This window comes from Lissotriton vulgaris, chromosome 8 (genome assembly GCF_964263255.1).
Source record: "Lissotriton vulgaris chromosome 8, aLisVul1.2, whole genome shotgun sequence".
In the NCBI taxonomy this organism is placed as follows: Eukaryota; Metazoa; Chordata; class Amphibia; order Caudata; family Salamandridae; genus Lissotriton; species Lissotriton vulgaris.
In genome coordinates, this window is record NC_141696.1 from 1,580,163,485 (window position 1) to 1,580,183,979 (window position 20,495).

Genomic DNA, 20,495 nt, shown 5'->3' on the forward strand with positions numbered 1-20,495 from the left:
TAAGTCATACTGATCTTTTGCCCTGTTAAAAAGTCAAATCAAGACCAGTCATAATATTTATTTTAATGTGCACATAAAACAAAAGCATGTGTGTTCTTAAAACTACAGTAAGCCAACGGTAGAGTGTGATATTTTACCTAGTCTAGTCAACAACAATTTTAGATATCTTCTACTAATACCATCCCCGGTATGTTTGGAAAGGAAGACTAGATGGAGGGTCGTCTTTCTTCAGCATCACCGTAAAAAGTAGCTTCCATTAAACCTTACAGCCCAAAACCTTTTTCGTACTCGCTCTTGCATGCACCCGCCTATTTCTTGTGGCCGGAGGGACTCTTCCCGGTGGTTGCTATCGCAGGCCCGTTGCCCTTTCTCCTTACGTGCTCTGCACTTTGTAATGTTGTATAGGAAGCTGCATGTGCAAGCTCTTGATATTGGAGTGCTCGATACTTGTGTCTTCAATGCCGAATTGCTTACTGTATCGCGTATGTGTCACAATTTAGCCACAAACATAAATGTTTCAGGTTTGTATATTTGCATCAATAAATATACAGATATTTCCACCATCCTTTTTATAAATCATATACGCTTTGTGCGAAAGTCCGTCCCTGCGCCATGGCAGAAGCATCTGTGTTTCCTTTCAACAAATGGCTGCGTAGTCCTTTCGCTAAATGTCATTCACCCACCTTAATTTGTGTAGTTATTGGTACTGTTATAACTATGATTCTTCTTCAGGGATGCAGAAGACGCTGTATATGGGCGCCATGGCTACGACTGTGACTGCAGAGTGCTAGGGAGTGCAGAGTGACTGCAGAGTGGCTAGGGAGTGCAGAGTGGCTAGGGAGTGCAGAGTGGCTGGGGAGTGCAGAGTGACTGGGGAGTGCAGACTGACTGCAGAGATTAAGCTAATGACAATGTAAATGACAATGCCATTTATTTATCTGTTTTCAAAACCAACACATAAATACAAATTTTGTCATTTACAATGCCAATAGCTCTAACTTTTCCAAAGGTGAAACCATTGCATTGTAAATGCTTGTTTTATTATCTGGGGAGAAGAGCTACTTCGTCTTAGCCCGGAGGGGTCTCTCCTCCCTCCCCCTTCCCACCACCACTTTTGGAGAATTCTCTAGTGCGCAACGCTGAAAAGGTTTAGTGTCCTCGCCCCCTCCCCGCCCCCCCACCCCTTGTCGTGTGTGTAAGCCGGGCTGAGTCAGCTTCCCGGTCACACACACAGCCGCCCCGAGTATTTCACAGGTCTTTAAAAGACCATTTACGTGTGAACGAGGCTTACTTGCTTTTTCATCCCTTCATCTCTATTCTGGAGATGAACGAGTGAAAACACAACAAAGCCCTGTTCACACGTAAATGGTCTTTCAAAGACCTGTGAAATACTCGGGCGGCTGTGTGTGTGACCGGGAAGCTGACTCAGCCCCTGTCTCAGGCAGAGTGCCAATTGCTGGAATATTTACACTGCCCCCCCCCCACACACACACACACATTTGGCTATAGTTGCACCTCTGAGAATTCCTCTCGCAATGTTATCCCTGCATGTGCATTTTCCATTAATATTCTCAATGCCAATACAATCCGGTTTTTTTATGTGTATAAGTGTATATGTGTGCAGATAGGAACCATACCATGTTCTGACTAAAAACGTACATCGTTTTAACTTTAAACTGTGCAGTGCTGCACCCGAGTCACGCTGGTGACAGCCTGGGGCCTACGCTGCAAAATACCTCATTATCAATTTAATCTGACCCAGGGCACATTTCCTGGAAGCTCATGGAGGAGTTGAGGGGATTCGCCACGGCGGAGGGAGGGGAATATTGCTTAACTGAAAACGTGAAATTCAACCAGCACCTTATTTCACCTGATGCAAAAATAATCTAGAACGCGGCGGTCTCCTTTAAAGGTTAGTAATTAGTATGGAGACTATGCCTCATCTGATTTACAAATCCTGGCCCACTCCCCCTCGGGGCTAATCTCCACAATGTCAGATAAAGTGTTCTCTTTTTATCCCTTTTTTGTGACAGGTTAGTCAAAGCCTGTGTGTCTCTTTTTGTCACTTTTCATGTGGTGTTTAACCTGGCAGTCATGAGGCATATATTGGATTCATATAAGACGTTTTTAGTATCTACGGTTATTTCTCTCCACCAGATTTTATGATTTGCTTCGCAGTACTCCATGTTGAAATCTGTGGCTCAGATTTTTAAGAGGAAGATGCATATTTCATTATTGTTTTTATTAACTTTCTCAGAGACTGTGTCTGCTGAAAAGTGTGCAGGTGCAACCGAAATGAAAGAAGAATTACAGGATGCACTGAAACTATCTCAGAGGCAGAATTTAATAGCAAAGTTCCAGTGCTGGCCCTGACTAGGATTCTAGGTACCCCTGGCAGCTCAGCAGTTGTTTAGTAGTCTGAACAGCCACCACCAGAAATGCTGCCCAACTTGAGTGACTCAATCAGTAGGAGGCACTCTTCAATACCAAATAATTGAAAGCGGGAAAATGTGTGCTTTTAGGCAGATGTGTTCAAGTTTGAGATGCTACATATACACGAAAAACCAATGTCTTCCTTAAACGTTCTGTTAATATGAATGCACTTTTTTGTTCAAGCCATTTGTTTCAACTGTAAATTGTATTTATATAGCTCTGACTATCCCTAGCAAGGCATTGAAGCACTCTGCAGCAGCGAACAGCATGCTACTTCGGAGGATTAGAGTTCACTCAGCACAAATAACAAAGATTTACTGTGTTTCTAAGTAACATTAGAATCAGAGGCACTATGGGGGACAATCAAAATCAAATCCATCTTTATCTATTTAACAGTAATGTGATGAAAACAATACAGATAACGCCTAAAGTAGTATATACATTTGAAATCCTGATTTCCCATAAATCTATGACCATAACATTATACAATATTTATTGAGGGGGTGAGCACTCATCTCAGTAATACCCATAACCCTTCTCAGGGTGAACCCTTAAAGTCACTAAATTAACCTGAGCTCAAACCTCTGGTAGCTATACTACACAGCAGATGGGCCTAATTTACATGCTGTGTGTAAAATATTTGTGCAGTGCTAAAACAGTAATAAAGCCAAAACACTACACACAAAAAAGCCCAACCCAATTTTGAGTACATTTTAATAATTAAAATGACTGACACCACAACAACAAAAATCCAATAAGGGAAACTGGAGTTATGTTAAATGTGAATATAGCACTAAAAAGCTTTAAGTGCCAACCATGACCATCTGGTTGCATTTGACTGGTACCTAGGCACAAGCTATGGCAGACCGCAAATGAGTTGAAATGGAAGTCAAAAATCCTCAAATGGGCAAGACAACCAACTGTGGCCGAAGAGGGCCTTAGTTGTTGGATAGCTCCAGGGTGCAGTCATTGACATTTGGTGGAAAATCTCTAACTGAGATATATTTGAATTTCACACCCAAAGAAGGACCCTTGCCAGTTGGATACTTTTTACACTTTTGCTAGTAAGGATTTCTACCTCCAGACATAGTCACTTCTTTGGACCTCCTATTCTTCCAATGGAGCAAGGCTGCGGGCTGTAGTCGAAGAGCGCTCCACAAGGCAAGATACCGTCTACACCAGGTCCAACTGAATTTGATTTGCTGCTACAGAAAAACTCAGAGCGGGAGCAACTTAATTTTTGGGGCAGTGTCAATGCAGAGTCGTCGGATCAGCTTGGCCGGAGGTCTTGAAGATCTGTGATGTATCTTTATATTTCTTTCTTTACTCCTAATTTAGCATCTCCAATACAACAACCGATACCAATCTCATTATATTCTCTACCACTACTCGCTGATTCATCCCATAGCTCATTCAACAAATCTGTACAAGTTCTAGATCCCTTCCGTAAGGGTGAATTTTCTCTGGTCTTTGATAAGTGCTGCTTAATTTTTGACGGCTTCAATAAATACACAGATGACAGTTTAAATAGGAAGGAAAGAGCTAGTGTGCATGATCAAAGACTCACTGAAGAAGTATTGTATGTTGTACTACAATAAGATTGATTTGTAAAATGTGTTTGAACCCCATAAACACTGTAGTACACTGCCTATATACCATTCCCTATTATTGCAAAAAGCAAGCAATAATAAAAGCAAAATATTCCATAAACACCGGAAAAACACTGTTTCTGTTTTTAACGGCACAAAAATGTGTAACCACTGATAACCACTGTTTTATTAAGGTATTGAAAACACTGGAATACACTGACAAAACCCCACCAGAATTTACCAAAAATAGAAACTGAAAACAGGAAAGCCTACTTATGCATTTATCAGGGAAATCGATTTTAAGACGTGCATTCCTGCGGCGGCTTGCCTGGCTTATCGCAACTAGCGTTGCTAGGCGCAGATCCCTGGGCAGCTCCCCTTCCCCCAAACTATCTTCGTACATGTTAAGCAGATGTGGTATGAGCTGAGTTGCTGCTTTCTTACAGAATTCTACAGGTATGCCATTGGGTCCTAGGGCCTTCCCCGTATGTAATGCGCATATTGCTAGTGCAAATTCGTCTGAAGTCAGATCTGCTTCCAGTGCTGAAGTTGCATTGTGGGTTAGTGTGGGCATCTGTATGTCCTTTAGGAAGGCTAGATAATCCTCTATTGTGGTTGTGGCTATGGGTGTATATACCATTTCGTAGTGGGCCGCTAATGCATCAACTATTTGCTGTGGGTCTGTGGTCATAATCCGAGTCTCTAACCTAATTTGAGCCACCCATCGGCTAGCTCTTTCCCGTCTATCTAGCCAAGCTAGGAGCTTGCCTATTTTATCACCTACTTCGTAAATAGTGTGCTGTGTATTAGTGAATCTATTTTTCACCTCCTCCAATGAATAGGCCCTATATTCCTGTTGGGCCAGATTCAATTTATGTACCGTAGTATCGTTGGTGTCTGTGGCATGTTCAGCCTCTGCCTGGGATACCCCTGTTCCAGGGTGTCAATCTGCTGTCGTTGAACCTGTTTATGCCGTGTAACTAGGGAGATTGCATGGCCCCGCAGTACAGTTTTATATGCCTCCCACAGAATCGTCGGATATGCAACTGTGTGATCGTTTTCCGCAAAGTATTGCCCTGTGGCTGTTAGTAGACCTTTCCCAATCTTACGTTTTTAAAGATATCCGGAGTAGAGCGTAAACATTCGGCAGCGTCCTGTGGCATAAGATGCATAAGTAATGAGTACGGGTGAATTATCTGAGATGCCTCTAGGCAAGTGCGAAACCTCCAACACTCTCTCCAAACCCGTTGCCAATGTAAATATATAATCTATTCTCGAAAAACTATTATGAACTCCCGAATGGAAGGTGTATTGTCGCTCCTGTGGGTACCTGACTCGCCAGACGTCAATTAGACCAATGACATCAATAAACTCTACTAATTTAGGGTTTACACTACTGGGGTCAATAGGGGTTTTTATATCTATGGATGCTCAACCATAGTGTTAAAGTCATTACCACAAAAAAGGGTTTTTATGTATCCCAGAGTAAAATGGGCGCTCTGCCAGAAGTGGACGCGAAGGTTGCTGGGACTACAATAGTTTATGCGGTGCACCAGGCGAGCGGAGAAGACCCCCCCCCCCCAAACGCTCAAAAGTATGTCAGACTAAACTAACATACCCAAACAGTAACAACAGAAATGCCTTATGCACACACAATCAAAATCTTTTGCAGTCGTGTATATGTCTAGAACACAATTCAAATGAGCCAAAGTCAACATAAACATAAACATAAAGCAAGGAAATTCTTGGCACAGTATCGTTGTAGTTTCAATGGTTTAATGGTTCCACAACCAGCCGACACGTGTTTCGTCGCATTAGGAACAGTGTGTCCGCGATTCCTCAGCGCTGCGCTAAAGTTAGCTGGGGAAAAAAAGTCGCTTCAGCGGTGATACTTCCGACCCGGCGTGGCCCGTGACCAAAAAGAAGCAATTTCTTGATAAAACGTTGCAAAACAGAACAAGTGCTCCTGCGTATGTGTTCAGGGTACAGAATCACTCTGCAAATAACAGATGCATCGAAGAGTCAAAGTGGAGATCGTGCTCCAGACATGTGCTTCTTGGCAATAAGCCCGGGATAGGTTGCTAGCAAACAACCTGGAGCGGATCACTTCCAGGGGGTGTGATTTTTCGTAAATAAGTGGTAAGGGCCGATTCAGATACTCCCGGGTCGCCGTGTTCCAAGTGTAGCTACACTTGGAACACGGTGACCCGGGAGTATCAGAATCTTGTTTACGAAAAAATCGCTCCCCCTGGAAGTGATCGGCTCCTGAGGTTCGAGGCATGTGGGCTGCTGAATTCATATCTGTGCATAGATCGCCGCCTAGTGTTGGGTCCGGATGATTGCACATTGTTGTCCTGGAAGAGTCTTCGAAGTATCACGAGATAGGTGGCTCCTCCCCTGGACTACAGTGCGCATGGGCATCGACTCCATCCTCAGATTGTTTTTTTCCGCCATTGGGTTCGGATGTCTTTGGGTTCCCTCTTGTCGGAATATATAAAAAACTTTCTTAAGACCAAAAGGTCTTTAGTCTAATCGTCGGTATAGTCTTGCGTTCGGTCTTAGTTGTTCCAGCTCGGTCCCGTGCCGGATTCCCTACACCCGCGTGCTTTCGACGTGGAAGGCCCAGTCGACGCTTCAGACCCTATCGACAGTTCGTCATGGACCGTAGTCCATTTAAGCGATGTCCCGTCTGCAACTCGAAGTATCCCCACATCGACGTCCACCCGGTGTGCAACAAGTGTCTGTCGCCGGACCATGATGAAGCCAAGTGTATGGCTTGTTCCCGCTTCAGGGCCAAGAAGACGATTAAGCTTCGACGAGCTGCGTGCCAGGAGGCCCAGCATGCTGCACCGGCGCCTGTGGACATCTTCGATGCAGGGGATGTCGAGGAACAATCTACCAGGGACATCAGTGAGTCGAACCCCGCGTCGGACGTCGACTACGACGCGGATGCCGAAATGTTCGAAGCCGAAGAAGTCGTCGACGAGGTAGGAGACGACGACGGGGTCCTCGGGGCCATGGAGGATAGCTCGGACGAAGAGCTTCCTCAAACTGACACTGGGGCCGTGCCAATTCATAAGGCTCAGGTCGAGGGATCGCCATTAGGCCTTACCCAAGGTCTTACGATGGATTCTACGGCCCCGCCTTCGGGCTCGGCCACGGACATTGCTGCTGAGCCACACCCTGGCAAATCGAAACCGAAAGTGAAACCTACGGTCTCGACACAAACTGCGCAGGTGCCGTACTCGAAACCGAAAGTGCGCATCGGTTTGGTCGGATCCAAGGCCTCGGAGCCCTCGGCGCCGAAGAAGCAGAAGGGTGTTGTCGAGCCGAAGGCTCAAGTCAAGGGCGTCGAGACGAAGTCTGCCGCGACGAAGACTAAAGTCAAGGTGGTCGAGCCGAGTGCGTCGGCGCCGAAGACGGTCGACACCAGCAAAGGACTCGGCGACACAAAGAAAGCTCTCTGTGACCCGAAGAAAGGACTAAGTGACCCGAAGGTTCTCGAGACTCCGCGTCAACAGGACAGGGCCAAGAGCGGCGCACCCCGAGAGTCTACTCCTGGTGAGGCCTCGAAGGATTCCGTCGAACCGGCGCGCCCATCCGCCGCTTTCACCAAGAAGGTGACGGACTCCCTACAGCGCATCAGGGACAAGACCTTATCGGTCGGACCGAAGGATCCTCCGCCCCCGAAGCCGGTTGAGAAACCTCATAAGGCGTCCACGCACATTCTTTTTACGTTGCCACCGAAGGCTTTCGCTCCTAAGGAGGTCGCCAGCGTCCCCGAGAAGGTTTCCTCGGCGCCGAAGTCGTCGACGGTGGTCCCCAGCCCACAGTCTCGACGACCTGCAGTGGACGAGCAACAAGAACACTTCATTGATGCCGAAACGGACAGGCTTTCCCCCCACAAGCGGAAAATTGCCCCAGAACGTCCAATGGAGTCCTACAAGATTCCTCTGAAGAAAAAGAAGGACTCTGCTTCCACTCCTGTCTTGGTGGAACCACTTTCTCCACAGACTCATAATGTTTCGCCCACTTATTCTGATGTGGACGCTGGGGAGGGCGATGATGAGGATGAGTACAGCTATCCTGTCTATACAGGCCCTGAGGATACCAATGAACCCTGGGCCGCTGGTGCTGACCCGGGTGATCCTGATTCAGGACAAGACCCTCAGCTATATTCTGCGAAAACGTCTCCTACAGAAGACTCTGCAGCTTTCAATGCCCTCATTGAACGGGCAGCTAACAATCACAACGTCCAGCTCCATGCTGACCCTGTTGATGTTGATTTCCTTTTTGATACCTTCTCAGTCTGAGAGAACTGTCAAGACTCTGCCTAAGCTCAAAGGTGTCTTAAAACCTGCTGTTGAGATCTTTAAAGAGCCTACCAGGGCGAGGGTGATAAACCCTAGGATCGAAAAGAAGTATAAGTCAGCGCCTACTGATCCTACCTACATCAAAGGACAGTTGCCTCTGGACTCCCTTGTCGTCCCGAATGCCCAGAAGAGGGCTAATTCTCAGACTACTGGTGATGCTCCTCCCCCAGACAAAGAATCTAAGGTCTTTGAGGCATCAGGGAAGAGGGTAGCAGCACAGGCGGCTAACATCTGGCGCATTTCAAATACACAAGCGCTTCTGGCGAGGTATGACAGGGCACACTATGACACGCTGGAGACCCTGTTGCAGCACCTGCCTGATGAATACAAGGAGGCAGCTGAGATGCTTATTCAGGAAGGGAAGCTGATCTCTAATGCTTCAATTAAGTGCGCTCTGGACGCGGCTGACACCGCAGCCAGGGCTGTCAACACTACTGCTATGCTACGACGACATGCCTGGCTGAGAATCTCTGGATTTAAGCCTGAAATACAAACCACCATCCTTAATCAAACGGTGAATCCAGATCACCTGTTTGGCCCGGAGGTTGACACCACCTTAGAATAAGCACTGGAGTTGCCAATAGGTCTCGCAGTAGGAACGTTGGAGCTATTGGTTTTGTAAATGACATTTTATATTTATATATCGTTATTGGCATTGTCAATAACAATATATAAATATAAAATGTCATTTACAAAACCAATAGCTCCAACTTTCCAAATGCGAAACCTATTGGCAACGCCAGTGCTTGTTTTCTTTGCTTAACGACTTAAAATAGCCATGAAAATAAAGTATAGCTGAAAAAGAGGACGAAAAATGCATGTTAAAAATGTATATGCAAGCAAGCAAAAGAAACATGGGCAGAAGTGTTAGTGAACGAGAACCCTGCACAAATTAACACCAATGTAACGTTTAAAAAAGACATGATCTTCATGCATGCTCACCAAAACATCACTGTGCTCCATCGAGGTGCATTAGCAGAGAAAACAGTAAAACTGGGTATCAGATAAGTGCGAATGCGGAGGACTGTTTTCTCAACATCGTCCAAGTTAGTCTATTAGTGAGCTCGAGTTAATACCTCCTAAGCTCCTAGCGACAGCACTCGTCTTTCTTTAATAGGTAAAGAAGGTCGCAGAGGGGCACGGCTCAGCAGTGCTTAATTTGTAAAATAATAAGTGCCGGGGCTCTCGTAATAATGCCACTGCTGGTTGCAACACACATTACCCCTGCCATGCTGCCAATGATAGTAAAAACATGACTACTAACCATCACACTCCTTCAACTGCGCCGCAGGCTGGTTTATGTGTTTATTTATTTATCATTGTTTGGGGCATAGACACCTGCTTCAGTGTGCAATCCTGGGCATGGAACTATGGATTGGCTGTACAAGGTCCTAACCATGAATCATCATTGTTATATGAGCAGTGGCGAAAGACTGGGCTGAACGCGTTCTGGAAGGCTCTTTCTTTAAGAAAGTATGAGGCAGTCAAGAAGTAGTTATCACTAGATGTATGCAACCTTTAGTCCCGCTGCCAATTTGTTTGCTGAATATTGTTCTCTCTGATAACACTCGTTTAGTCAAAAGTAATCTACCGATTTTGAGCTGCATCCTGTGTATAAGTGTGTGGTCCGGCGGGGTCTACTAGACTGGGCAGGCAGGAGCAACCACCACTGTGATGACCATCATGCCACCACGCTCCCCGACAAAAAAAGCAGCTTGGTTTGTAAATGGGCATGGCATAGCTACGCGTGCCTGCTACTACTTAATTACTTGCTCCCGTTACTCGTGGTGAGCCGGGCGGCTGGGACACTGCTCTGCCTGCCTTTTAATAACTAATTAGGCCTGGGCCTGGTGCTGCTGCTGCCTGCCCTCAACGTCATGGGCTGACTTAAATGACTCATGCGGTGCGGATGTGCTAGGCCGTGGCAATCTTAAACAAATCTGCGAGAATCGTACCAAGAGCCCCCCTGCCCTTATCGCTAAGAGTGATGGCATGTGGTTGATGATGGGCAGTGAGGGCCGTGATCTTCAGCTGCTCGCCTGTCCCTGCCTCCCCACTCTCCAATGCAGGGAGATATTGTTGCAAAAGGGCGAATTCAAACCGGATTTCACGCTTGCACGACTATGATACTGTTTTTGAGAGAAGTCAGCCTCAGGGCTGTAACGGGGGTGGGAGGGGCAATGAATATCTGTGAGTTACAGGATTTAGGGGCTAGAGTGGCGACTTTGAAGATAATTACTGGGTTCGAGTCTTGGCAGCAGTTCAAACATTCTGTCATTCTGGGCAATTTACTTATTTTCCCTGTGCCTAATTACAAATTTGTCCGTCTGCAATGCAGTTGGTGCTGATGTAAAGCGCTCCAATTTTAACCTTCCGGTCGAGTACGCGCTACATAAAGCTTCCAACAACAAAACAAGATGAGCCTGCAGTGTGCTTAGAAAAGAAGGAAGCAAGATGTGTTTGTTATTTAAAAGGTTGGAAGTGACACAGGCCAGACGGAAAAAACACATGCCAAACAACTAAACATTCAGAAAATTTAAATGAATGTCTACAGCTTCTAAAATAAATCGGACACACACGGTAGTGAAAGCAGGGGCACCGAAGACACTAGAAGGAAAAAAAATAAATGCACGCACGGAGACAAAGTGAAATAATGCGTCACCAACACGTACCTGATAATGCAGAACGGCCAGGAAACTGAAAGTACGGCTTCAGGATTTAGGGGCTAGAGTGGCGACTTTAAAGATAATTACTGGGTTCGAGTCTTGGCAGCAGTTCAAACATTCTGTCATCCTGGGCAATTTACTTATTTTCCCTGTGCCTAATAACAAATGTGTCCGTCTGCAATGCGCTGGTGCTGATGTAAAGCGCTCCGATTTTAACCTTCCGGTCGAGTACGCGCTACATAACTTCCAACAACAAAACAAGATGAGCCTGCAGTGTGCTTAGAAAAGAAGGAAGCAAGATGTGTTTGTTATTTAAAAGGTTGGAAGTGACACAGGCCAGACGGAAAAAACACATGCCAAACAACTAAACATTCTGAAAATTTAAATGAATGTCTACAGCTTCTAAAATAAATCGGACACGCACGGTAGTGAAAGCAGGGGCACCGAAGACACTAGAAGGAAAAAAAAGAAATGCACGCACGGAGACAAAGTGAAATAATGCGTCACCAACACGTACCTGATAATGCAGAGCGGCCGGGAAACTGAAAGTACGGCCGGCCGGCCAGCCATGATTAATTAGGGGAGGAGAAGCCGCAGAGCGCACGCTGGGCGAAGCCCTTTGATGTGCTGTGCGGCTGTGAATGCGCGTGCTTGTTTGGTCACGTGATTCACGTGAACTTAATGAAAACCGCACCAAGAAGCCCTTGGTTTGACGAGGATTTCGAGCACTTGAATTCTCGCTCCGCTCAATGCGCTTGCGCGCATTGATAGGTCGCGAGACCTAAAAAATTAAGAAGGACACTGAAACTGCTAAACCCATGGCTGCCTTGCAGTCCCAGCAGTTTCGGGGTGGGTCTTTTCGTCGCTCAAGCACTAGAGGCGTTTCCAGAGGCCAGCTCTCCCAGACCACGCAGTACTACAAAGGCAACACTCAATCCATGTACACCAACAAGAGTCGAGGTGGATATCGTGGTAACAGCGCCAAGGGCAGAGGTCGTGGAAACAACAACTCCAGATCCTCTGCCACCAACAAACAGTGATGCCTTGTCACTGCCCCCCAACCACGCAACACCGGTCGGGGGGAGACTCCAGCAGTTCCTGCCCGTCTGGAGAACCATCACCACAGACAGGTGGGTCAGAAAACTTATACAATACGGTTATTGTCTGGAGTTAATATCCACTCCACCCAACATACCCCCAAGACAAGGTCCTATGTCTGCCGAGCATTTGCACTTATTGCAGCAGGAGGTCATCGTCATGCTGCAAAAAGGAGCAATAGAGCTCGTGCCTGTGCAGGAAAGAGGCACAGGGGTCTACTCCCTGTACTTCTTAATACCAAAGAAGGACGGGTCCCTCAGGCCCATCCTGGACCTCAGGCCCCTCAACCAGTACATCCTGTCGGAGCACTTCCATATGCTGACCCTGCAGCAAGTGCTCCCGTTGCTCAGTCAGGGGGATTTTCTCGCAACTTTAGACCTAAAGGATGCGTACTTTCACATTCCACTGCACCCATCACACAGGAAGTACCTCCGGTTCACCATACAAAACCAACACTACCAGTTCAAGGTTTTGCCTTTCGGAGTCACCACGGCACCCAGGGTGTTCCCTAAGTGCCTAGCGACAGTGGCGGCGCACCTAAGGAGACAGAACATCCATGTCTACCCTTATCTGGACGACTGGCTCATCCAGGCGAAGTCAGCCCAGCAGTGTGCCGCCCACGTGTCCCCCACCATTCACCTCCTTCATGATCTGGGATTCTCACTGAATTACCCAAAATCCCACCTCCAGCCCGCCCACATACCGCAGTATCTGGGTGCGACGATAAACACTCTGGCAGCCACAGCACAGCTGAATTCAGTGAGGGTCAGCAGCATTCAATCGCTGATACAGAAGTTCAGACCTCAACACTCGCTTCCAGCAAGAGTGTTCATGCAGTTGATAGGAATGATGGCCTCCTGCATCTCCATAGTCCCGCACGCAAGACTACATATGCGTCCGCTTCAGGAGTGCTTAGCACGTCAGTGGACTCAGGCTCACGGACAGTTGAAAGACCTAGTGTTGGTGAGCGGTCGGGCATACAACTCTCTGCATTGGTGGAATCCACAAAACCTTTGCAAGGGACGACCGTTCCAAGAGCCTGTGCCACAGATCATCCTGACTACAGACACTTCTCTCCAAGGATGGGGAGCCCATGTACTCCATTACACTGTGCAGGGACTATGGACGCAACAACAACGGAAGATGCACATCAATGTTCTGGAACTGATGGCAATCTTCATGGCACTAAAAGCTTTCAAAGTACATCTGTGCAACAAAGTCGTGTTGATCCGGACGGACAACATAACAGCCATGTACTACATTCAGAAGCAGGGAGGTACCCACTCTCCGCAACTGTCTCATCTGGCTCCGAGCATGTGGAAGTGGGCCATTCAGAGGAACATCTTCCTCATGGCAGAACACCTCCCGGGCAAGGACAATCAGATGGCGGACCTGCTCAGCAGGTACAGCCACCAAATGCACGAGTGGGAGTTGCATCCATCAGTACTCTAACCGTAGTGGGGTCATCCAGAGATAGACCTGTTCGCCACAAGGGAGAACGCAAAATGCCAAAGCTTCGCCGCCAGGTTTCCACACCCACAGTCGCAGGGCAATGCGATATGGATGAACTGGTCAGGCAGATTTGCGTACGCTTTTCCCCCAGCACCTCTGATGCCGCTGGTGGCACGCAAACTCAGGCAGCACTCGATGACTCTCATCCTGGTTGCTCCAACGTGGGCTCGCCAGCCATGGTACACCACGTTTCTAGAACTGTCCGTGGTACCGCATCAAAGGCTACGCCTCACACCCAGCCTTCTGACGCAGAGCCATGGCGGCATTCAGCATCCAGATCCGCAACAGCTCAACCTGGCGATCTGGCTCCTGAGGTCTTAGAGTTCGGCTACCTAAACTTGCCTCCAGACTGCATGGACATCATCCGGGAGGCGAGGAAGCCCACCACTAGGGCATGCTACGCGGCGAAGTGGAAGCGGTTTGTCATTTACTGTGCAGACCACAACATTATCCCGCTAGATGCATCTATTCAGAACATCATTTGTTATCTTTTCCATCTGTACAAATGTAATTTGGTCTATGCTTCCATTCGCATACATCTGTCTGCGATGGCTGCTTATCTCCAAAACAGGCAGCACCTCTCACTTTTCAGGGTGCCTGCTATTAAAGCCTACTTAGAAGGGCTCAAGCGAGTTATTCCTCCGCGGACTCCGCCAGCTCCGGAGTGGAACCTCAATGGGGTCCTCATCAGGCTGATGGGTCCCCCCTTTGAACCGCTGCATTCCTGCGAGATTCAGTTCTTGACATGGAAAGTGGCTTTCCTTATTGCGATTACATCGCTGCGGCGAGTTAGTGAGCTTTAGGCACTAACTATACAAGAGCCATTTATTCAAATTCATTCCAACAGGGTGGTGCTTCGCACTAACCCTAAATTCCTTCCTAAAGTAATGTCTCAATTCCATATTAACCAAACTATTGAATTACCGGTGTTCTTCCAAAATCCTGAGTCATTGGCGGAGAGAATGCTCCACACCCTTGACGTCAAAAGGGCCTTGATGTATTACATTGATAGGACCAAGGATTTTAGGAAAACTAAACAACTCTTTGTTGCCTTTGCGCCACAACACAAAGGTAACCCCATTTCCAAAGCTGGTATAGCTAGGTGGATAGTTAAATGTATTCAGATCTGTTATCTGAAAGCCAAACGTACTCTCACCATTCCACCGCGGGCCCACTCCACCAGAAAGCTGGGGGCCTCCGTGGCTTTCCTTGGAAATATCCCTTTGGAAGACATATGTAGAGCAGCCACATGATCTACCACACACACATTTACAAAGCATTATTGTGTTGATGTGCACTCCAAACAGCAGGCAGCTGTAGGGCAGGCTGTTCTAAAAACACTTTTCCAAACTGCTGCAGCTGGCACGGGCGGCCGCCGCTAATGGAGGGACTGCTATGTATTCTATGCACAGATATGAATTCAGCAGCCCACATGCCTCGAACCGAATATGCTACTTACCAGTATGCATCTGTTCTTGGCATGTAGGGCTGCTGACATTCATATCGCCCGCCCTCCTCCCCGGCGCCTGTAGCAGCTGCAGAATTCACACATACTTCTAGCATGGTCATCATTCACTTAGTTTTTTCCATCTTGGTCACAATGGCTAAAAACAATCTGAGGATGGAGTCGATGCCCATGCGCACTGTAGTCCAGGGGAGGAGCCACCTAGCTCGTGATACTTCGAAGACTCTTCCAGGACAACAATGTGCAATCATCCGGACCCAACACTAGGCGGCGATCTATGCACAGATATGAATGTCAGCAGCCCTACATGCCAAGAATAGATGCATACTGGCAAAAAGCATATTCGTTCGTGAGCTCCACCCCACAGACACCACTTTTTATAGTTTAAATCAATAATTTCGAGAAGCCTCTAGCGGACGCTCTCGCCCATCTCTTCGCAGGTGCTGGCCTCATATCTGCATCAGACCCACCCAGACAGACCTGGCCAGATTCTGTCTGGCCTGGGCCGAGGCAAAAGACATTCTTTCCCAATCTCCGGCCTTGGAGACTTGCACGGCCATCCTCCCTCTGTCCTAGAGATAAGTATGGAATGCATGAAAACACTCTGAAGGTGCAACATAACCTCACTAGGCATCCTCACGAGATGCCTCACACCTGCTTGTACTGGTTTACGTGAAAAACATGTTTATGTTACTGCTGAAGTGTAACTCCAGGTCAAGGCAGCACAAAATGGAAGTGCGATGCAACAAAATGGAAGATCAGAGCATTGCATGGAATCGAGGTCAACATGTGATTTAGCACGTGTAAAATGGCAAATGCAGTACATTCCACCCCTTGACCTTCGATTCACCGATCATACCCCATTGGTCTAAACACCATGGAAATGGGACGAAAAAGGGAGAAAAGATTAGGAATGCATTGAATGCAACAACATAATGAGATAAAAACTCAAATAATGACTATAATAACACCAAAAATATACCAAAGCTGTCCAAAATCAGGCAGCCACCCAAACAACCAATCCCACCATCCCTGGTCAACTTGGGTAACCCCTTTCACTAAATCTTTCAAAGCATTAATATGTGCATGGATAGACGTAGAATGATCAGATAAATTAAAACAACAGAGCCCATCAAAGTCCTCGCAACTGTGGTTATGTTTTTTAGCAGCAAATAATCCACAGCTGCCCTATTTTGCAAAACAGCTTTTCTTGTTCCTTGAACATCTAATAATAATTCAGCTAAAGCGGCAGAAGTATGATTGAGATTCTTTACAATTAAACAGGCAAGCTTAGCAATTGTTCTGGCATTATTAACGGACAGTCCTGGCACTCCTACAATGGAAAGACCCAAACTAGTATATTCTGTTCTGGAAAGCAAATCAATATCGGAGTCACAATCCTCAGGTAACTGAATAGCGGCTCTAGAAGAGCGAATAACAGTGTAACAGAATGCATGGGAAAAAGCATAAGACTTAATCGTGATAAGGCACAAGGTCCTCCAGTTATGTTAGCTGGTATATAAGTGTATGAAATATTAGCACATGAGAACAACCATCCTTTAGGTAATTTCACATGGTTAACATGGCTAGCGGCTTATACGGTGTGATTACAAACCATATAATTGGTAACATTACTACAAAAACTGTCATGTCGTGACTGACATAATGTTTGTTGATCAGGGATCAATTGTTTGCTTTTCTCTAGTTTTAATTGGCCACACTTGCCAATCTTGGTAGGGTCACAAGTTAATTGATAGCAAACGTCTCCAGTGGAGATATTGTAGGTAACAATACTTGTCATGTTCCTCCAGAGGCTATCTGTAACCTCCAGGCAAAAGCAACAGTACTCATAAAGACTCAGATGTGTTTGAACATCACTTTCCTCCACTACCCCATCAAAGTTAGTTTGGTTGAAAATGTGCAGAAGCACCTGTGCAGGGGTAGGTACGGCGACAATACACGTTGATATCAGCACATTCCCGGCCAAGTTGGTCCCGATGTTATCCGGTTGCTGCAACAATGCTGTCATCCGTCTCTGTTGATCCCCTTCGGCATCCCCGGGCCCTCCTGGACCCCTCCGGACACGCCCAAACACCGACCACACAGCGCAAGCATCGCAGCGGAAATCCATACTGTGATCTAGAAACAGAAAACAAACGGGTATAATCACTCTCGCAAATAACATTTTTCAGCAGGTACATTTTCCCACTTTCCCTGTCCGGGTTTCATGATGACTAGGATGTTATCCTTGCCCTTAGCGATCAATTCTGCAGGTTCAGGAGGTTTGTTTGGGGACTCCACCCACAATTTTGCCCCTGGGTTCTTGTCGGTAGATCCGAACCCACCCTTTCCTCGCACAGTTAGAAGGGCCGGGCCGTCCCTTCATGACATTTCCTTCATAAACCGGCATGATAACCATTTGGGCAACACGGTCACCGGTTTGCACAATCAGATCATTGTTTCCACTGTTCAATAGGATAACTTTGATCTCCCCCTGGTAATCGGCATCGACCACCCCTCCCAAAACCTGGATGCCTTTAAGGGCAAGCCCAGTTCGAGGGGCAATTAGCCCGAAATGCTCTGGGGGAATTTAAACTCCAATTCCTGTCTCAATCAAGGTAATGTCTTGTGGTTGCAATCATTAGAGTTTCAAAGCATGTAAATCAAGACCGGCAGCTTCTGGTGTGGCACCATATGGAGCCAAAGCTCCGGGAGCTGTCTCCCAATACAGAATCGTGTTTGTGGCCACATGGGGCTTAATCTGCCAAGCTGGGGTCAACATGCGCATCAAAGGAGTCTCTGCATCCGCAAGGGGTTGGTTGTTTAAAATCTGCAATGCATCAGACAAATGATCCCTCCACCCCTTCAATGACCCATCAGACAACTTTTCTTAACTGCTCTTTCAGCAAACCATTCATGTTATGCTGCACACAAAAATCTTGCACCATCTTTCCTTTAAAGTGTGACCCATTGTCACTTTAGACCTGCAATGGAATTCCGTAATACAAGATCAACAAATTCAGCGTTTTCAGAGTGTTAGACTGGGTTGTTCTCTTACATGGAAAGGCAATGAGATAGCCAGAATAGGTATCCACCACTGTGCATGCATACTGACATCCTCGACTCATTGGCATCGGCCCGATGAAATCAATTTGCATATCTGTCCTGGTAACTTCCCTCTGCCTAACTGGCCTCTCACTACCTGTGGAACTGGTCTGTGCTGAGTATGCTGACAAACAGGACAGTGAATGATTGCAGTCTTAATCAAATCTAGGGGAATATACATCCCTCTACTTTCAGCCCACCTGCTAGTGACTCGCTCGCCCAAATGTCCACTTTTCTGGTGCGCCCATTTAGCCATGCCCACCAAGTCAGAATCCTGCGTCTCCACCTCAGCTTCATGAATCTTCGCTTCTTGGTCTGCAAAGGAATTGCACCAACGCTCTAGTGAGTCAGTCGGGCAATGAGCATCAACATGATACACTGTAACTGTACTCTGGGACAACAGTTCCCAAATTTCCTGCCACAACTCCTTTCCCCAGACCTCCCTGTTGTGAATCATCCAATTGTGAGCATGCCATGTGGGAAGCCAGGTGGCTAACCCATTGGTCGTAGACCATGAATCAGTGTAAATGTGACATGTACCAGGGAGCTCTTGCTTTAATGCCTGGTAAACAGCATACAATTATGCAAACTGACTACTTCTTCCCTCTCCAGTAGTTGACAACAACTTTTTGGTCACCGGATTATATGACACTGCCTTCCAATGTCTCTTGGTCCCGACATATCTGGCTGAGCCATCTGTAAACCACACATGCTTTTTGTCCTCCGCGGCCAACTCTGAAAAAGGCCCACCCCGTTTCACCGGGGACTCCCGCACTTTCGGTACATCTTGCAACATTCGGTACATCTTGCAACATTTCTGCATCTGCTACAGGAGTCTGTGCCACTTGCTCATGCAGCACGGCGGTACCCTTAGGACCAACTCGTGCTCTGTCTTGTATGTACCACTTCCATTTTATGACGCTAGCCTCCCGTGCATGCCCAGTCCTGTGTGTCTTGGGTGGGCTCATCAACCATTGCATGATAGGTATCTCAGGTCTCAAAAACACATTGTGCCCTAGGGTCAACTGCTCGGTATCCACCAGAGCCCAATAACATGCCAACAACTGCTTCTCAAAAGGAGTATACCGCTCTCCAGCATCAGGTAATTTCTTGGTCCAAAACCCTAGGGGCACCTTCTGTCTCCCCTGCTTTTGCCACAGGCTCCAGGTTGCATATTGATCCTGGACAGTTACATTTAAATCAATGCTTCCCTCTCGTATGGGCCATAAATCCAAGGCACGCTGTATAGCCTCCTTCGCTGACTCAAATGCCTTTTGCTCTGCCTCCCCCCACTCAAACTCATGCTTCTTCCGCTTAACCTTGTGCAGATGGGCCAAAATCTGACTCAAATGGGGAATGTGCTGTCTCCAAAAACCAAACAATCCAATGAAACGCTGTGCTTCCTTCCTGTTTTTTGGCACTGCAAACTCTTTGATCTTTTGCCTCACTCGTGGCAGCACCTCCCTGACGCCACTGAATGCCTAAAAACTTCACACTCTGAGAGGGTCCCTGCACCTTCTCTGGGTTAATCACCCACACTTTGCTTTGCAAGTGCTCTACCACTCTGTCTAGTTGAGCCTGCACCTGTTCTTGGGTCTCTCCTTGAATCAACACATCATCAATGTAATGACAAAGTTGGACTCCAGAAATGACTAACACCTCGTCCATATGCTCTGCCACCAGCCGGTGACAGATCGTGGGACTATGTAAATACCCCATAGGCAGAGATTGAAACGAGTACTGCCTACCATTCCATGAGAAAGCGAATTGTTCCTGGCACTCAGGGGCAATTGGAATTGTGAAAAAAACATTGGCAATATCAAGTGCTGCATACCATGTCCCATTGTGTTTCTGAATTTTCTTAATCAGGGTGATGGTGTCTGGGACCGCAGCTGTCAACGGGGGCGTATGCTTATTAAGCTCGCGGTAATCAACTGTCATGCGCCAGCTTCCGTCAGGTTTGCGCAAGGGCCACACAGGATTATTCCACGCCGTGGTAATCGGTCTCACCACCCCCGCCTCCACCAAGTCCCGAATGGTTGCGGTAATCTCATCATGTCCCCCTGAAATCCTGTACTGCTTTATGTGAACCACTTTTGTTGCTTGGGGCACCTTCACTGGGGGCTGCCTATTTTCATTTGAATTACTGTTTGCACTGCTGGTGTTTCCTGTTCTCCCAAACCTGTGATAGTAACAAATTGTCCTTTAAATTTCCGTGGATTGCCATGTATCAATGTGGCCTCCGCTCCGGTGT

At 47.1% G+C, this 20,495-nt stretch overlaps 1 protein-coding gene and 1 pseudogene across 1 annotated transcript in view; one reads left to right on the top strand and one right to left on the bottom strand.

Moving 5' to 3' along the window:
* The window catches only part of HSF2BP (heat shock transcription factor 2 binding protein), a 312,850-nt gene that overhangs the window by 61,926 nt on the left and 230,429 nt on the right, over positions 1–20,495 (top strand). The gene's annotated exons all lie outside the window — the stretch shown is intronic.
* LOC147700473 (uncharacterized) lies at positions 15,983–17,267 on the bottom strand (annotated as a pseudogene).